Below are 17,856 nucleotides of genomic sequence, written 5' to 3'. Positions count from 1 at the left end.
GCCTCCTGTTCGCTTCATCATTGTCAAATATCTGTGTTACTGCAGGTAACGGCGACTGTGGGCAGTTGTAGACGACGCTCGCGGCCGGTAACATAAACAATCGTGGTACGTTTTGTTGTATGCTTTGTTTCTCTGTGCGGCAAGTTTATTTTGCGCTACGGAATGTCTGAAGCTTGAAGTGGAAGTACGCAAAAGTGTGGCAGCTAAACCGAAAGTCCAGCGATCCACTCATATTTTGCGTGGTCAGACACGTGAGTTTGTGTGCTCGGTGCGAGAATATTTCGAGAAAGAAAGAGGCATTGGTGGGTGCAACGCTATTGTCTCTAACGGAGGTAATCGAAGGAACTGCAGACGCCTTGAATATATACAAAAATACTGTCGTCAAAATTTGTAAGGAGAAATATTGTGCAGAACTGGAAGAGCCTGGTTCATACAAACTGCGTATACCCGTAAAGAAGAGAAGGACAGAACCACGTGTAACAAGTTTGGACTCGTTTTTTACAACATGCTGCTTGTCGCCATACATATGGATATTACGAGAGGAAAGAACATCCAACTATTGAGGGAAGTCTTCGCGAGGGAGAGCTGTTCAGTAGCAGCAAAACGTCTTTGTTGCTGGTTATCAGAGGCCTCGGTTTTCGGTATAAAAAAATTAATGGACCGAAAATTATAAAGGAGGGAGGCTACAACGTAGCGTGGCGTTGTCGATTTTTAAGAACTTTTGTTAAAGTGTTGCTTGAAGATATAGTGTGGCTCGACGAAACCCAGATAAACGCCGGTCATTTTGTCAGGAAAGACTAGACAGATCACAGCATATGTGGAAGTTTTGCTGTTCTGGTGGGAAAGGATTCAAAAATTATAATCTTGCATGCTGGAACTGCAAGTGGTTACTTGCCTAACTGTCTCCTCGTTTACAGATCGAGCAAAACAATTACCATGAGGAGACGAACCATGATAGTTTTGTGAATTGGTTCAAGAGACAACTACTGGAAAACTTAAATCAGCCGTTAGTCATTGTAATGGATAATACCGCATACCATTCCGTTATTAAAGCTCCAACGGTGGCAACGAAAAAAGCCGACATTGTTGAACGGTTTAAATGCTACAACGTGAAAATTCAGGACGATCTATGTAAGGCAGTCCGCGTGCTTAGCTGTGTGGTAACGTGCTACGTGCTCGCCTCCCATGCAAACGGGCCCGGGTTTTATTCCCTGCTGGGTTGGAGATTTTCTCCGCTCGGGGACTGGACTGGATGTTGTGTTATCCTCGTTATCATTTCATCCTCATCACCGGCACGCAAGTCGCTCAATGTGGCGTCGACTGAAATATGCCTTGTGTAAGGCAGGGCTCCTGGAAATAGTAAAGAAAAATAGGCCACACTTTCAGCAGTGAGTTGTGGACAAGGTAGCTAAAGAACATGGCCAGGGTTCGCAGGCTTCCTCCATACCACAGCAACATAATGCCATCGAAATGATTTGGGCACAAATTAAAAATTATGAGGCAACAAATAACAAAAGTTTCACTGTGGCTGAAATTTAAAGACTGTTAGAGGAAACAGTGGCACAAATAACGCCAGAGGAGTAGAGAAATGTTGTACGCCACGAAGAAACTATTGTTAAAGCAGCGTGGGAAAGTGAAGTGAGTGTCGAGAGTAATATAGAAAATATAATTATATCCTTGGAAAATTCCAGTGGCTCTTCCTCGGGGCCCGCATCTCGTGGTCGTGCGGTAGCGTTCTCGCTTCCCACGCCCGGGTTCCCGGGTTCGATTCCCGGCGGGGTCAGGGATTTTCTCTGCCTCGTGATGGCTGGGTGTTGTGTGCTGTCCTTAGGTTAGTTAGGTTTAAGTAGTTCTAAGTTCTAGGGGACTTATGACCACAGCAGTTGAGTCCCATAGTGCTCAGAGCCATTTGAACCATTTTTTTCTTCCTCGGATCAGAGTTCAGATAACGACAGTATCGAGGAAGAAAGTCATTCTGAGCCAAGTGGCATTTACGCTTTGCCTTAATTCATCTTTATTTTTGTGTTTATATTTCGTATTTTTGACTGAATGGTGTTTACTGCAGTTGGGCAATAAATTTCATGCCATTGTTAAGGAATATTCGTCTGCACAAGAACGACACTGCGTGCACACTACAGTGATTGGTAAATACGCAAGCAGTTTATGTTATTTTATTATTGTTCGTTGTTATATTTACATGAACGATGCAGATCCATTTTAACACACCGTACGTATCGAATAGAAAAACTGAACGTGATTCATTCCGATTTTTGTAATAACAGTGCTCTTCCTGTTGCTTTTGTTGAGATACACAAATGATAGGAACACGGTATTATTTTATACACGGGAATGTGTTTGCTAAGCCACAAGGATATAACGAGCCTGTAAAGTGAACTCAATACTGCACACTAAAAGGCGGCATGAGAAGGTAGTCCAGTAAGGAACCGCACGGATGTTGCTGCTACAGCCATAATGCTCGCGCACGCACCGGCAAACAGACATCGCCCCTTTCCGCGTTCAACTATGCTTCGCTGTCAATCACTTTGTTATTCTGATCCGGTTACAGTCCGCGGTGTAATAGGCGCCTCTCCCCGCTATACCATCAGTTACGGCGGAGTGCGGCCTGCTTGCCCGTCGTCTAAAGCACAGACGACAGTCCGGGGCTTCCAGGTGCCCCGCACATCCCGCGAGCTTTCCTACTAGCCCACTGCCGCCACCTCGGCGGCTGTCTGCAAGAGAGCGAGCTCGCCAGAGACCTCTTAAAAGCTGCCTGTGGACACCCTACATCCACATCTACATCTACATACATACTCCGCAATCCACCATACGGTGCGTGGCAGAGGGTACCTCGTACCACAACTAGCATCTTCTCTCCCTGTTCCGCTCCCAAACAGAACGAGGGAAAAATGACTGCCTAATACCTCTGTACGAGCCCTAATCTCTCTTATCTTATCTTTGTGGTCTTTCCGTGAAATGTAAGTTGGCGGCAGTAAAATTGAACTGCAGTCAGCCTCAAATGCTGGTTCTCTAAATTTCCTCAGTAGCGATTCACGAAAAGAACGCCTCCTTTCCTCCAGAGACTCCTACCCGAGTTCCTGAAGCATTTCCATAACACTCGCGTGATGATCAAACCTACCAGTAACAAATCTAGCAGCCCACCTCTGAACTGCTGCTATGTCCTCCCTCAATCCGACCTGATAGGGATCCCAAACGCTCGAGCAGTACTCAAGAATAGGTCGTATTAGTGTTTTATAAGCGGTCTCCTTTACAGATGAACCACATATTTCCCAAAATTCTACCAGTGAACAGAAGACGACTATCCGTCTTCCCCACAACTGCCATTACATGCTTATCCCACTTCATATCGCTCTGCAATGTTACACCCAAATATTTAATCGACGTGACTGTGTCAAGCGCTACACTACTAATGGAGTATTCAGACATTACAGGATTCTTTTTCCTATTCATCTGCATTAATTTACATTTATCTATATTTAGAGTTAGCTGCCATTCTTTACACCAATCACAAATCCTGTCCAAGTCATCTTGCATCCTCCTTCAGTCACTCAACGACGACACCTTCCCGTACACCATAGCATCATCAGCAAACAGCCGCACATTGCTATCCACCCTATCCAAAAGATCATTTATGTAGATAGAAAACAACAGCGGACCTACCACACTTCCCTGGGGCACTCCAGATGATACCCTCACCTCCGATGAACACTCACCATCGAGGACAACGTACTGGGTTCTACTACTTAAGAAGTCTTCGAGCCACTCACATACTTGGGAACCAATCCCATATGCTCGTACCTTAGTTAGGAGTCTGCAGTGGGGCACCGAGTCAAACGCTTTCCGGAAGTCAATGAATATGGCATCCGTCTGATACCCTTTATCCATGGTTCGCAAGATATCATGTGAAAAAATGGCGAGTTGCGTTTCGCAGGAGCGATGCTTTCTAAAGCCGTGCTGATGCATGGACAGAAACTTCTCTGTCTCAAGGAAATTCATTATATTCGAACTGAGAATATGTTCGAGAATCCTGCAACAAACCGATGTTAAGGATATTGATCTGTAATTTTGAGGATCCGTCATTCTACCCTTCTTATATACAGGCGTCACCTGCGCTCTTTTCCAGTCGCTCGGGACTTTACGTTGGGCAAGAGATTCGTGATAAATGCAAGCTAAGTAAGGAGCCAATGCAGTAGAGTACTCTCTGTAAAACCGAATTGGAATCCCATCAGGACCTGACGATTTATTTATTTTCAACCCATTCAGCTGCTTCACAACCCCAGGGATGTCTATCACTATGTCCTCCATACGGGAATCTGTACGAGACTCGAACGGCGGTATGTTTGTACGATCCTCCTGCGTGAAAGATTTCTCAAATGCTAAATTTAAAATTTCAGCTTTCGTTTTGCTATATTCCGTTACCACGCCAGACTGATCAGTGGGTGACTGGATGGAAGCCTTCGACCCGCTTACCGATTTTACGTAAGACCAGAATTTCCTTGGGTTTTCAGCAAGATCTTTTGCTAAGGTATGACGGTGGTAGTGGTTGAATGCTTCGCGCATCGCTCTTTTTACAGCAGCACTAATTTCTACTAACTTTTGCCTGTCCTCATTCTCCCGATCTTTCTTGTACCGCGAGTGCAACTGCCTTTGTTTCCTGAGCATTCTCCGAATTGCGCTGTTAAACCACGGTGGGTCTTTTCCGTCCGTAACCCACTTTTTCGGCACATACTTCTCCAATGCGTGATTTACAATGTGTTTAAAATTTGCCCATAATTCTTCCACGTCCATCGTCGGTAAGTAAATGAAGTAGATTCATTTACTAAGTTGGATGCTGACAACTGCTTATCTGCTCTTTCTAGTAAGAATACTCTCCTTGCCTTCTTGACCGACTTTTTAACTTTCATAACCATATTCGTAATGACAACATCATGATAACTAATCCCTGTCTCAACACTGACACCGTCGATGAGGTCTGGTCTGTTCGTGGCTACCAGATCTAAAATATTTCCATTACACATTGGCTGTCGATTTAGCTGCTCAAGACAGTTTTCGGATAATGTGTTCAAAAGTAATTCACACGACGGCTTGTCTGTACCACCTGTAATGAATCCATAGACATCGCAATCTATACTAGGTAGGTGGAAGTCGCCTCCGACTAATATAGCATGATCCGGGTACTTCTGCGATACATAATGTAGACTCCCTTTGAATGATTCTAGAAGTGTCGCGGTGGAACCTGGTGGCCGGTAATAACACCCCACAATTAACTTTATTTCCCCTAGCCCTGTTAAACGTGTCCAGATAACTTCACAATCACACTCTACTTCGACCTCAGTAGACACAATATTTTTGTCAACTGCAATGAAGACACCACCTCCTACGGTGTCTAATCGGTCTTTCCGATACACGTTCCAACCCTCACTAAATATTTCAGAACTTCCTATCTCAGGGTTCAGCCAGGTCTCAGCCCCGAGAATAATTAGCGCACCACACGCTTCCTGGAGGACAGTAAATGCAGGAACTTTTTTCCGAACACTCTGAAAATTTACTGCTAATATCTTGATATTAGCCTCTAGCCAAAGACAAGCACGCACAAAAACCTCGTGTGATAGGTCGATTTGCGACAAGGCTCACTCTCGTTTACCCTCTTTTATATCTTTCACGTGCGATCTCCTCCCGTCTAACGTGTAGCATGCTGGGCAAACTGGGGGATGAGAAAGTGGCGATGACTGGCCGTAGGGCCCAGGACAAGCACTGTTAAAACCTTTATCAATTCTGGTACATGGCGTAGTGAGGCAGGCACGCCTAGCCTCTCTGACCCTGGGTGGGCTGATGAAGGGCGGCGGCCTCTGCCTTGTGCTGCTGGGCCGGCACCTCGCACTGCTGAGGCCAGCAACGTCTGTGGCCACAGGTGTTGGCGTCAGCGGCGCCTCGTCTTGCGCTGCGATGGCCTCCCACTCGGAAGACGGCCCCTCGCCCCATTCGTGTCACCGCGACGGAACGAGAAGACGGCTAACAGGCTGGCGTTGAGGCGCCGAGTCCCACTAGGAACCCAGCGTCGGAGTCGGCAGGCGCAGACAGCAGATCGGCAGAGTTGAGACACCCAGTCTGGTGACCGTCTTTATGAAGACGGCAGGCGCAGTTCTGTCTCGAACCCACGGCTGCAGCTGTCGGAGCCCAGTCGTCTCACTGTCCGGCGTCCCTCTGGCGTCGTGGTGGTACTGCTGGCTAGTGTCTATGACAAGTGATCCCTGCTTTAAAATTCAGATGTAATTATATGCCTCCAGTGCAAATTTGTTTGCCTAAATTCCGGCACCTAGTCACGTTGCTAAAACAAGTGTTTGCCTTGGTGTGGTGACACTGTTCCATATGCTGCGTAGTTACGGCTGTGCAGCACCGGTTACCACTGAGCTCGGTTACTCTCGGTGCGCAGTCCACTGGCGTATCTGTTATTGTGTTGCACATGCCGTAACGCTGCAGCTGTTAACGCAGCGCTCTAGAGCGCTTCCGTGCTACTTTTCCTTACTTTTGTTGAAAAATAATAATTTCCCTGTAAGACTAGTTCGCAGCAATACATAAGCCTTGATTTACAATGAATTTGCGCTCCACAGATGGCACCATTTCTCCCGCATCTGTCCAGTTCCATGCATTACGTGTTCATACATTGCCAAGTGTCAGCTTTGGTTTCTTCACTGGCTGTTTCATCTGGCACATGCACGTGACGTCAGCACTTGTGGGCCTCGCGCCAGTGGTTCCATCTCCTCTGTTTGTCACTCCTCGATCTACTTTGCTGCCATGAAATCGCCCGTCTGTTTACATCGTTGCTCTACTCCTTACTCCTGCTATCGCTATGTGTTGTCATGAATGTTTTTTGTCGATTACCCCTGCTTGCTGTCCACCTGTAACGTTTGTTTCTTCCTTTGGTTCCATTGTATTCCTTACGTTGTCCTTGCTGTATGTACCAATTGGTTGACTCTGGCTCTCATTTGACGTGGGTGCGGCCCTTCACATATGTGTTTTCGTATCTCTTGCTCTTCTTTCCTTCTGCTGTTCTCCTGTTGCTCTCCCAGTGATTAGGTCTGCCTTGGCCACTTCGGCCTCATCCTCCTTGTGAACTTTCATCATTGTTCCGAGTTGAGAATTCCATTTAGTTTACCTGCAGCGTTCGTATGTGGCCCATTCAGAGGTGTAGGCAGATATCTCCGAACGGTCCATATTCCGTATGTTGTTGTCAAGCTACAGCTGTAACGAGATCGTATACATAAAAATGTGGACTTTTAAGGATGGCTTTGTACACCTAATGTTTTACGTACATGGTATATGCCACTGATTTATTCTGTTCCGTCTCTTGTATGAGATATTATTGTGATGCAGACTTTATGCCTTTGTCTTACGCTGAGATGAGAAAAGTCATGGGATAGCAATATACACATATAAAGATGGCGGTAGTATCGCGTTCACAAGGCATGAAAGGGTAGTGCATTGGCAGAGCTGACATTTGTACTCAGATGATATATATGAAAAGATTTCCGACTTCATTATGCCGGACGACGGGAATTAACAGACTTTGAACGCGGAATGGTAGTTTCCATTTCGGAAACCGTAGGGACTTCAATATTCCGAGATCTACAGTATCTAAAGTTTGCCGGGAATACCAAATTTCAGGCATTACCTCTTACCACGGACAACGCAGTGGCCGACGGCCTTCACTTAACGACCGGGAGCAAAGGTGTTTGCTTAGAGTTGTCAGTGTTAACAGACAAGCAACACTGCTTGAAGTAACCGCAGAAATCAATGTGGGTCTTACGACGAACGTATCAGGTAGGACTGTGTTGCGATATTTGGCGTTAATGGAGTATGGCAGCATATGATCGACGCCAGTGCCTTTGCTAACAGCACCACATAACCTGTAGCGCCTCTCCTGGCCTCGTGACAACATCAGTTGGACCCTAGAAGACTGGAAAACCGTGGCCTGGTCAGATGAGCCCCGATTTCAGTTGGTAAGAGCTTATGGTCGGGCTCCAGTATGATTCAGATGCCACGAACCTATGGACGCAAGTGCCAATAAGGCACTATGGACTTAACATCTGATGTCATCAGTACCCTAGAATTTAGAACTATTTAAATCTAACTAACCTAAGGACATCACACACATCCATGCCCGAGGCAGGATTCGAACCTGCGACAGTAGCGGTCGCGCAGTTCCAGACTGAAGCGCCTAGAACCACTCGGCCACACCGCCGGCCCAAGCAGCTTGAGTGTAGTAAAAGAGATAACAGTATTAATTAGAACTGGAGTTGACCTGCTTAAAGGATTCGATGAGGTTCTTACCTTCGCTAAAATATCAGGTGATGATGGGCTTTTCCTTATTTGCAACAGGGAAGCAAATTTTATATTACAACTTTGACGTCACGGTGACTAGTGAGTTCTTAAGAGATTTAATAAAAAGAAAGGAAGGAGCTGGACTACACATTGTAGCTTTTGCTTGCAACTAAGAAATCAGTCATTTGAGAATATGGAAGGAACTTGTGTTAGCCACAAATAAAACGAATTTCTCAGACCCTGCGTGTTGTGACAGGATAGTAAGGATACTCTATAATGTACTTGTTGATGGAACTGTTAAGAAACCATTTATGAAACTAGGGACTCGTTTTGCCAGCAGTCATGACCGTGACAAAGAAATCAATACAAGATCTGAGGTACATCATAAGGCAGGTCCTTCAATTACGTTTCATATTTCAGAGGACTATCTGAATGTTACTGGAAGAGCACACCGAAGTGTGAGAGTAGCTGCACAACCATAGTTACTTTTACATCGCACTGCGCAAGCTGTGAAATATGTGCTGAAGAAAATGAAGTCATTTTGAATGAAATACTAAACAACAAGTTTTAAAATCAAGATATCAAAAAGATAAGAATACTCCTCTGAGAAGTGCATAATATTTCACTCTAAAAAACTGGAATAATATCTGAATAATATTTTTGTAAGTTTCTTTGAGTTTTTAACAATAGGAGCAACTCTTCTAGCAGTTTAAAAAGGTAATTTGACGTGCGATTGCAATTTGGAGACTTTTGCTAGAAAATGATTAATTCTCGAAACTGGAGTTCCAATAAATAAATATTTCAGACAACCATTAGCGGTATTTACCATTTTTAACGAATGAAGAGGTCAGAGTGATTCAAGCCTAAGTCACAAGGCGTAAATTTTACAGGAGAGTAAAATAAAGATATGGAACTATCTATACACCAACTTGATAAGTTTTAGCGATTTAAAGTGTGCTTACATTATTGCACCAGCTGTTGAAAAATCGACAAACGTCTTCACCAGTAGAAGAACTCAGTCGATACATAGTCAAATCTCATTTTTCGAGACAGTGAGGCATAGGCTTGAATCATTCGACCCCTTCAAATGTAAACTGGTTAAGGTATTTTTTTTCTCACAGATCTCAGATCCAAGTGATGCTCACTTTCTCTGATGCCCTACAAGTAAAACACACACATCTGACGACAAAAAAAGAGAAATTTAACTTAGGAAAGTGTGTGTTAACGCGAATTTAACTTAAGTAAGAAATTAGGTGTAGGTTGAATTTAAGGGAATAATCAATGTGGAAAGAAGTGGGATATTGAACTACTGTGCAGTGGTGACGTGCTTTCCGAGTTGCCGGCCGAAGTGGCCGAGCGGTTCTGGGCGCTACAGTCTGGGACCGCGCGACCGCTACGGTCGCAGGTTCGAATCCTGCCTCGGGCATGGATGTGTGTGATGTCCTTAGGTTAGTTAGGTTTAAGTAGTTCTAAGTTATAGGGGACTGATGACCTCAGAAGTTGAGTCCCATAGTGCTCAGAGCCATTTGAACCATTTGAACCTTTCCGAGTTATCTAAGGCTGTAGACTTTTAAGTAGTGAATACCACAGTAGGTGGTTAACCTGATGAGGAATGGACATCAGCAGAAAGGGCACTCACATAAGCTGGCCGTAAAAATAGATGTACGAGGAAGGTAACTACTAAGTATCACTTCGACTGAGCAATGAAAGAAAGAAGCACACAAATGTTCAGGAAATGTTGAAATTCAGCAATATAAGTAACTTAGGAAATAGGATGTGCAATGAAGCCTAGGTAAAATAGATGTAGGAAGCAGGTGAAGATCTCGAGAAAGAAATGATTGTCAGAAGAACTGACTGACCATATAGAAACATCAAACCTTCGGTTTAATTAAAAGCAAAGACGTCAACATTATGAGTGCAAGACGATGGTGTCGAATTGCAACCTTATATATCAGTTTGTTCATACAGTAACATCGTATATCAGTCTGCTCATACAGCAACATCGTATTTCAATTGGTATTTAATGTATGGCTTGAAACTTATTTTCCAGTGTTTTTTATCTAATAGTCTATTAATGAAATGTTTTATGATTATACTAATTGTACATTTCTTTGACATCGAGATAACAATAACGCTTTTTCCACTCTCCTGCAAAACTGAATTTTTGGCCAGACAAGCTTGCTTTTCAACACCATCGAGCGGCATTCCACTGATAAACGCAAATGAAAGAGCAGATAAGCGGAAAGATTACAGTGAATGTCTGTATGAGATGAAGGAACTGTCTGATGACGTGATAGAAGGAGAAATGAGAGGCCATATAAATCATATAGAGGTTTCAGTACTGGAGTCAGATTTTAACAGAGTTATGGAGGACTTGAGGTAAGATAAGGCTGAAGGCATAAATAACATTCCTTCGGATTCCTTGAATAATTGGTGGAAGTGGAAACCGAAATGCTTTCTGAAATTGATTTTGCAATATATGAGACAGGAAAAATATCACCCATATCATCGCGAAGAAAGCAAGGGCAGATAAGTTCGAAAACTATCGTACAATCAGTTTAACAGCTCGTGCACCAAAGTTGCGGGTTGGAAGAAGAATGGAAAAGAAAGTTGAGGATCTGTTAGATGATGTACAGTTTGGTTTTGGGAACGGAAAGGGCACGACAGAGGCAATGCTGATGTTGTGCTTGATACTGGAAGCAAGACGAGAAAAATAAGACACCTTCATAGAATTTGTCGAACTAGAAAAAGCGTTGTAAAGTGATGCAAGACATTCAAAATTCTCAGAAAAATAGGAGTAAACTATAAGGAAAGAAGGATAATATGCAGTATGTACAAGAACCAAATGGAGCAATAAGAGTGGAAGGCCAAGACCGAAGTGCTCGGATTAAAAAGGTTGTAAGAGATGAATGCAATCTTTCGCCCTTACTGTTTAGTCTATACATGGAAGAAGCAATGACGGAAATAAAAGTGACGTTCAAGAGTGGGATTAAAATTTGGGATGAAGTGATACTTATGATAAAGTTCGCTGATGACATTGCAATACTCAGTGAAATAGAAAAAGAATCACACGGCCCGTTGAATGGAACAGTCTAGTGTGCACAGAAAATGGATTGAGAGTAAATCGGAGAAAGACGAAATTAATGAGGAGCAGCACATACGAGATTTGCGATAAAAATCAAAATTGTTGAACACGAAATAGGCGAAGTTAAGGAATCCTGCTACCTTGAAAGCGAAATAACACATGACGGACAAAGCAGGAAAACATAAAAAGCAGATTAGCACAGGCAAAGAGGGCATTCCTAGCCAAGAGGAGTCTATTGGTAGCCAACATCTTCCTTAACGTACGTTTGGGGCAGAGTATTATGAGGTAGTGAATTATGGACTGTGCTAAACCGTAAAAGAATAGAGTTTAAGCATTTTAAGTGTAGTTTTATAGAAGAATGTTGAAACTTAGGTGGGCTGATAAGATAAGAAATGAGATGTTCTCCACAGAATTGGCGAAGAAAGGTATATATTGAGAGAACACTGACAAGAAGAAGCAGTAGGATGATATGACATGTGTTCAGATTTTGGGGAATAACTTCCAGGGTACTAGAGGGAAGGTCAAAACTAAGGCGGAAAACACAGATTGGAATATATCCAACAAAAAATTGAGAGCGCTGGATATAATTGCTATTCTGGGATGAAGATGATGGCATAGAAGGGTAAGTCATGGCAGGGCGCATCAAACCAGTCAGTCTGATGACTCAAAGAAAAAAGCGTGTTACAGATATGGAAGTTTTAGTTATAACGGAAATGATTTCTGAACCCAGTTACGATCGATTCTTATTTCCTTCATTCCATGCTGCCGATCGTTTCCTTCTACAAGTTGTTGTATTGACACCCATTAAGATGATTGTTAATGTTCTGAGTCATTTCCGTCATTACCTTCTCTTCTGCTCCACATACTCAAAAGTACTTCATAATTTCTTAGATCATGCCCAGTTCAGTTTTCTTTTTCCTCTCCCATTCTTCTAGTTCCTTTATATCCTGCACTGCTACAGTATTTACAGCATTCTGAGTGTTATCTCCCAATTACATATTTTCTGCGAAAGCATAGTTTTCAGTTTGTCTTACTTAGAGGCAGACCTAAGACCTCATTTTTCTGACTCAGCACATAATCCTCAGAGACGTAATGTTCTGAGCATATCCTTGCATTACGAACTTCCACTTTACCCACTCGTTTTCTGCAAGATACTCACGTGCGCTGAATGAAAACGTTTTTCGGTAAACGAAGATACGTAATATGTCGGATTTTACAGGACTGTCGTTATAATGAGCAATGCCACAACTGCGTCTCCTCTTATCTATCCCACTGGCAATGCGGTACTTACTAGAAAGGTAATAATTGATCGCAGCACAAGTCATAGCACTACCTCGACACGAAGTCAATACTATTATTTCTATCTCTCTGGCAGTTCACTACTTATTAGAAAGGTAATAAATGACAGCAACACAAAATCATAGCATTACGCGCACACGAAGTCAATACTTCTTCGAGGATACAGCAAGCGAGGGCCAGCCGCTGTGGCCGAGCGGTTCTAGGCGCTTCAGTCCGTAACCACTCGGCTGCTACGGTCGCAGGTTCGAATCCTGCCTCGGGCATGGATGTGTGTGATGTCCTTAGGTTAGTTAGGTTTACGTAATTCTAAGTCTAGGGGACTCATGACATCAGATGTTAAGTCCCATAGTGCTTAGAGCCATTTGAACTATTTTTTACAGCAAGCTACAGTGGCCGGTTTGCCGCCGTGTCTCCCTATAGACGTCGCAGCAAGTAGCCCTGGCTGACAGATTTAGGGCGGGAAGTCGCAGTACATTCCACTGTTGACGGCCAGTGGGACTGAACACGCTGTTTCTCTTGTATCACAAACAGCGGCGGCTCCTGGGTGGGCGAAATTAGTGCGCGCCCTGAGGACCATCTCGTAGGGTGGGCCACAACTACTGACTTCGCACTAATTCAGACGTAAGGGTCGCTTTAAATTTTTCATTATGGGGAGATATGTAGTAAGTTTGGAAAACAGGAAGCAAGAAAAGTATTACGTTTGTATCTTCATATTAGTATTTCTGAAAAACTTTAACGTTTTAGTTCAGATTCATTATTTGACACGGGCCCCCATTAATGCACTTTTCTTGAAAAACAAATGAGTGTTTTGAAAAGTGCTGGGAAAGCAGAATATAGTTATGCATGCTTTCCTGTACGTTTCAGGGATATTCTTTCACTATGTGGAAGGTTCTCTGGTATCTTTTCTGTCTATTTGGAACTACTACTTCTTTCCCACGTACTGTTTTATACTACCTCAATCTGTTATAGTCCCACCAAAATGTGCACGTAAATAATGGTCCCAGAATAATCGGGACCGTCTATCCCTTTCCTTTTTACAGATTCTAACCTGTAGCGTGAAATGCAGGTTACTCCCTGTGTCACTGTCATTTCCTCCTGCACCTATTTCAGCTGATCTGGCATTGCAACACTAACCAAAACGGCCTTGCTGTGCTGGTACTGCGAACGACTGAAAGCAAGGGGAAACTACAGCCGTAATTTTTCCCGAGGGCATGCAGCTTTACTGTATGGTTAATTGATGATGGCGTCCTCTTGGGTAAAATATTCCGGAGGTAAAATAGTCCCCCATTCGGATCTCCGGGCGGGGACCACTCACGAGGACGTCGTTATGGGGAGAAAGAAAACTGGCGTTCCACGGATCGGAGTTTGGAATGTCAGATCCCTTAATCGGGCAGGTAGGTTAGGAAATTTAAAAAAGGAAATGCATAGGTTGAAGTTAGATATAGTGGGAATTAGTGAAGTTCGGTGGCAGGAGGAACAAGACTTTTGGTCAGGTGAATACAGGGTTATAAATACAAAATCAAATAGCGTTAATGCAGAAGTAGGTCTAATAATGAATACAAAATAGGAGTGCGGGTAAGCTACTACCAACAGCATAGTGAACGCATTATTGTGGCCAACATAGACACGAAGCCCATGCCTACTACAGTAGTACAAGTTTATATGCCAACTAGCTCTGCAGATGATGAAGAAATTGATGAAATGTATGATGAGATAAAAGAAATTGTTCAGATAGTGAAGGGAGACGAAAATTTAATAGTGATGGGTGACTGGAATTCGAGAGTAGGAAAAGTGAGAGAAGGAAAGATAGTGGGTGAATATGGATTGGGGGAGAGAAATGAAAGAGGAAGCCGTCTGGTAGAATTTTGCACACAACATAACTTAATCATAGCTAACACGTGGTTCAAGGATTATAAAAGAAGGTTGTATACATGGAAGAATCCTGTAGATACTAGAAGGTATCAGATAGATTATATAATCGTAAGACAGAGATTTAGGAACCAGGTTTTAAATTGTAAGACATTTCCAGGGGCAGATGTGGACTCTGACCACAATCTATTGGTTATGAACTGTAGATTAAAACTGAAGAAACAGCAAAAAGGTGGGAATTTAAGGAGATGGGACCTTGATAAACCGACTAAACGAGAGGTTGTACAGAGTTTCACGGAGAGCATAAGGGAACAATTGACAGGAATGGGGGAAAGAAATACAGTAGAAGAATAATGGGTAGTTCTGAGGGATGAAGCAGTGAAGGCAGCAGAGGATCATGTAGGTAAAAAGACGAGGGCTAGTAGAAATCCTTGGTAACAGAAGAAATACTGAATTTAATTGATGAAAGGAGAAAATATAAAAACGCAGTAAATGAAGCAGGCAAAAAGGAATACAAACGTCTCATAAATGAGATCGACAGGAAGTGCAAAATGGCTAAGCAGGGATGGCTCGAGGACAAATGTAAGGATGTAGAAGCTTATCTCACTAGGGGTAAGATAGATACTGCCTACAGGAAAATTAAAGAGACCTTTGGAGAAAAGAGAGCCACTTGTAAATCAAGAGCTCAGATGGAAACCCAGTTCTAAGCAAAGAAGGGAAAGCAGAAAGGTGGAAGGAGTATATAGAGGGACTATACAAGGGCGATGTACTTGAGGACAATATTATGGGAATGGAAGAGGATGTAGATGAAGACAAAATGGGAGATACGATACTGCGTGAAGAATTTGACAGAGCACTGAAAGACCTGAATCGAAACAAGGCCCCCGGAGTAGACAACATTCCATTGGAACTACTGACAGCCTTGGGAGAGCCAGTCCTGACAAAACTCTACCATCTGGTGAGCAAGATGTACGGGACAGACGAAATACCCTCAGACTTCAAGAAGAATATAATAATTCCAATCACAAAGAAAGCAGGTGTTGACAGATGTGAAAATTACCGAACCATCAGTTTAATAAGTCACAGCTGCAAAATACTAACGCGAATTCTTTACAGACGAATGGAAAAACTGGTAGAAGCCGACCTCGGCGAAGATCAGTTTGGATTCCGCAGAAATGTTGGAACACGTGAGGCAATACTGACCCTACGACTTATCTTAGAAAATAGATTAAGGAAAGGCAAACCTACATTTCTAGCATTCGTAGACTTAGAGAAAGCTTTTGACAATGTTGACTGGAATACTCTCTTTCAAATTCTAAAGGTGGCAGGGGTAAAATACAGGGAGCGAAAGGCTATTTACAATTTGAACAGAAACCAGATGGCAGTTATAAGAGTCGAGGTGCATGAAAGGGAAGCAGCGGTTGGGAATGGAGTGAGACAGGGTTATAGCCTCTCCCAGATGTTATTCAATCTGTATATTGAGCAAGCAGTAAGGGATACAAAAGAAAAATTCGGAGTAGGTATTAAAGTCCATGGAGAAGAAATAAAAACGTTGAGATTAACCGATGACATTGTAATTCTGTCGGAGACAGCAAAGGACTTGGAAGATCAGTTGACCGGAATGGACAGTGTCTTGAAAGGAGGATATAAGATGAACATCAACAAAAGCAAAACGAGGATAATGGAATGTAGTCGAATTAAGTCGGATGATGCTGAGGGAATTAGATTAGGAAATGAGACACTTAAAGTAGTAAAGGAGTTTTGCTATTTCGGGAGCAAAATAACTGATGATGGTCGAAGTAGAGAGGATATAAAATGTAGACTGGCAATGGCAAGGAAAGCGTTTCTGAAGAAGAGAAATTTGTTAACATCGAGTATAGATTTAAGTGTCAGGAAGTCGTTTCTGAAAGTATTTGTATGGAGTGTAGCCATGTATGGAAGTGAAAAATGGACGATACATAGTTTGGACAAGAAGAGAATAGAAGCTTTCGAAATGTGGTGCTACAGAAGAATTCTGTAGATTAGATGGGTAGATCACATAACTAATGAGGAGGTATTGAATAGAATTGGGGAGAAGAGGAGTTTGTGACACAACTTGACAAGAAGAAGGGACCGGTTGGTAGGACATGTTCTGAGGCATCAAGGGATCACAAATTTAGCATTGGAGGGCAGCGTGGAGGGTAAAAATCGTAGAGGGAGACCAAGAGATGAATACACTAAGCAGATTCAGAAGGATGTAGGTTGCAGTAAGTACTGGGAGATGAAGAAGCTTGCACAGGATAGAGTAGCATGAAGCGCTGCATCAAACCAGTCTCAGGACTGAAGACAACAACAACCTGTTTCAGTCGCTAATGGTGTGCAGGAAAAACGCGTATTGACAACCTGCGTATGTTTATTACATAAAAATGTTTTAAAGTAAAATTTTTAATGCCTAGATCGCAATTTTCCTATCACAATTAAAGTTCGATAACTAGTTTCGGTTTCTATCATTAACCATCTTCAGATCTGTCAAAAGTAATCGTATGAATAAAGTTAAATTTACAGTATGATCTATAATGGCCATGTGTTACAAAAAATTGAGCAGTGCTTTCGCAAAACGGTTGTTAGAATTGCTATGTAGATTACTAACTCGCTTAAAAGACGCGTACGACACCGGATAGGGCCAAAACCTAATAAGTTCCATAAATCAGGTGTGTACAAAATCAATTGCAACAGCTGCGGCTGTTACGATATTGGACAGATAGACATTTTTTGATACACGTTTCATGGAGCACAACTACTCTCAAAATGAAACAGCTTTTGGATCGTATATTACCACTGAACGGCATATGGGGCAAGACTCTAATCAAGCGCTAGAAATATTACATTATGCGCCAAAGGGTAGGAAACCTTGATTTGCTCGAAGAATTAGAGATTTATTCCAGCATGAAGAACGCCCCAGATAAGATTTTGAATAAACAGAAAAAAATCAGCATGAATTATTTCTTCAGCATCTTCGATGAAATATTATACAGCAAGTAGTTGTTGCTAATCTCTGACCGCACGTGTTCCGGACTAGGCAGTCGTAACACTGCCGACATCCGCTATCTAGCTACGCTTGCCTGCAGCGCTGCTAGCGGAACACCTGCTCCATGCGAGGTGGCGCTCGTCACCATCAGCTGTCGTCTCATCTCTCATAACATTTCATTGTTAAATTTTATGATGAACAACATTGTATCTGCTGTTTATAGCCTTGTTATTTTGAAACCTCATACAAGGTAGGC

Source organism: Schistocerca nitens, chromosome 4, assembly GCF_023898315.1.
Source record: "Schistocerca nitens isolate TAMUIC-IGC-003100 chromosome 4, iqSchNite1.1, whole genome shotgun sequence".
Taxonomy (NCBI): Eukaryota; Metazoa; Arthropoda; class Insecta; order Orthoptera; family Acrididae; genus Schistocerca; species Schistocerca nitens.
This window is presented reverse-complemented; position numbering follows the sequence as displayed.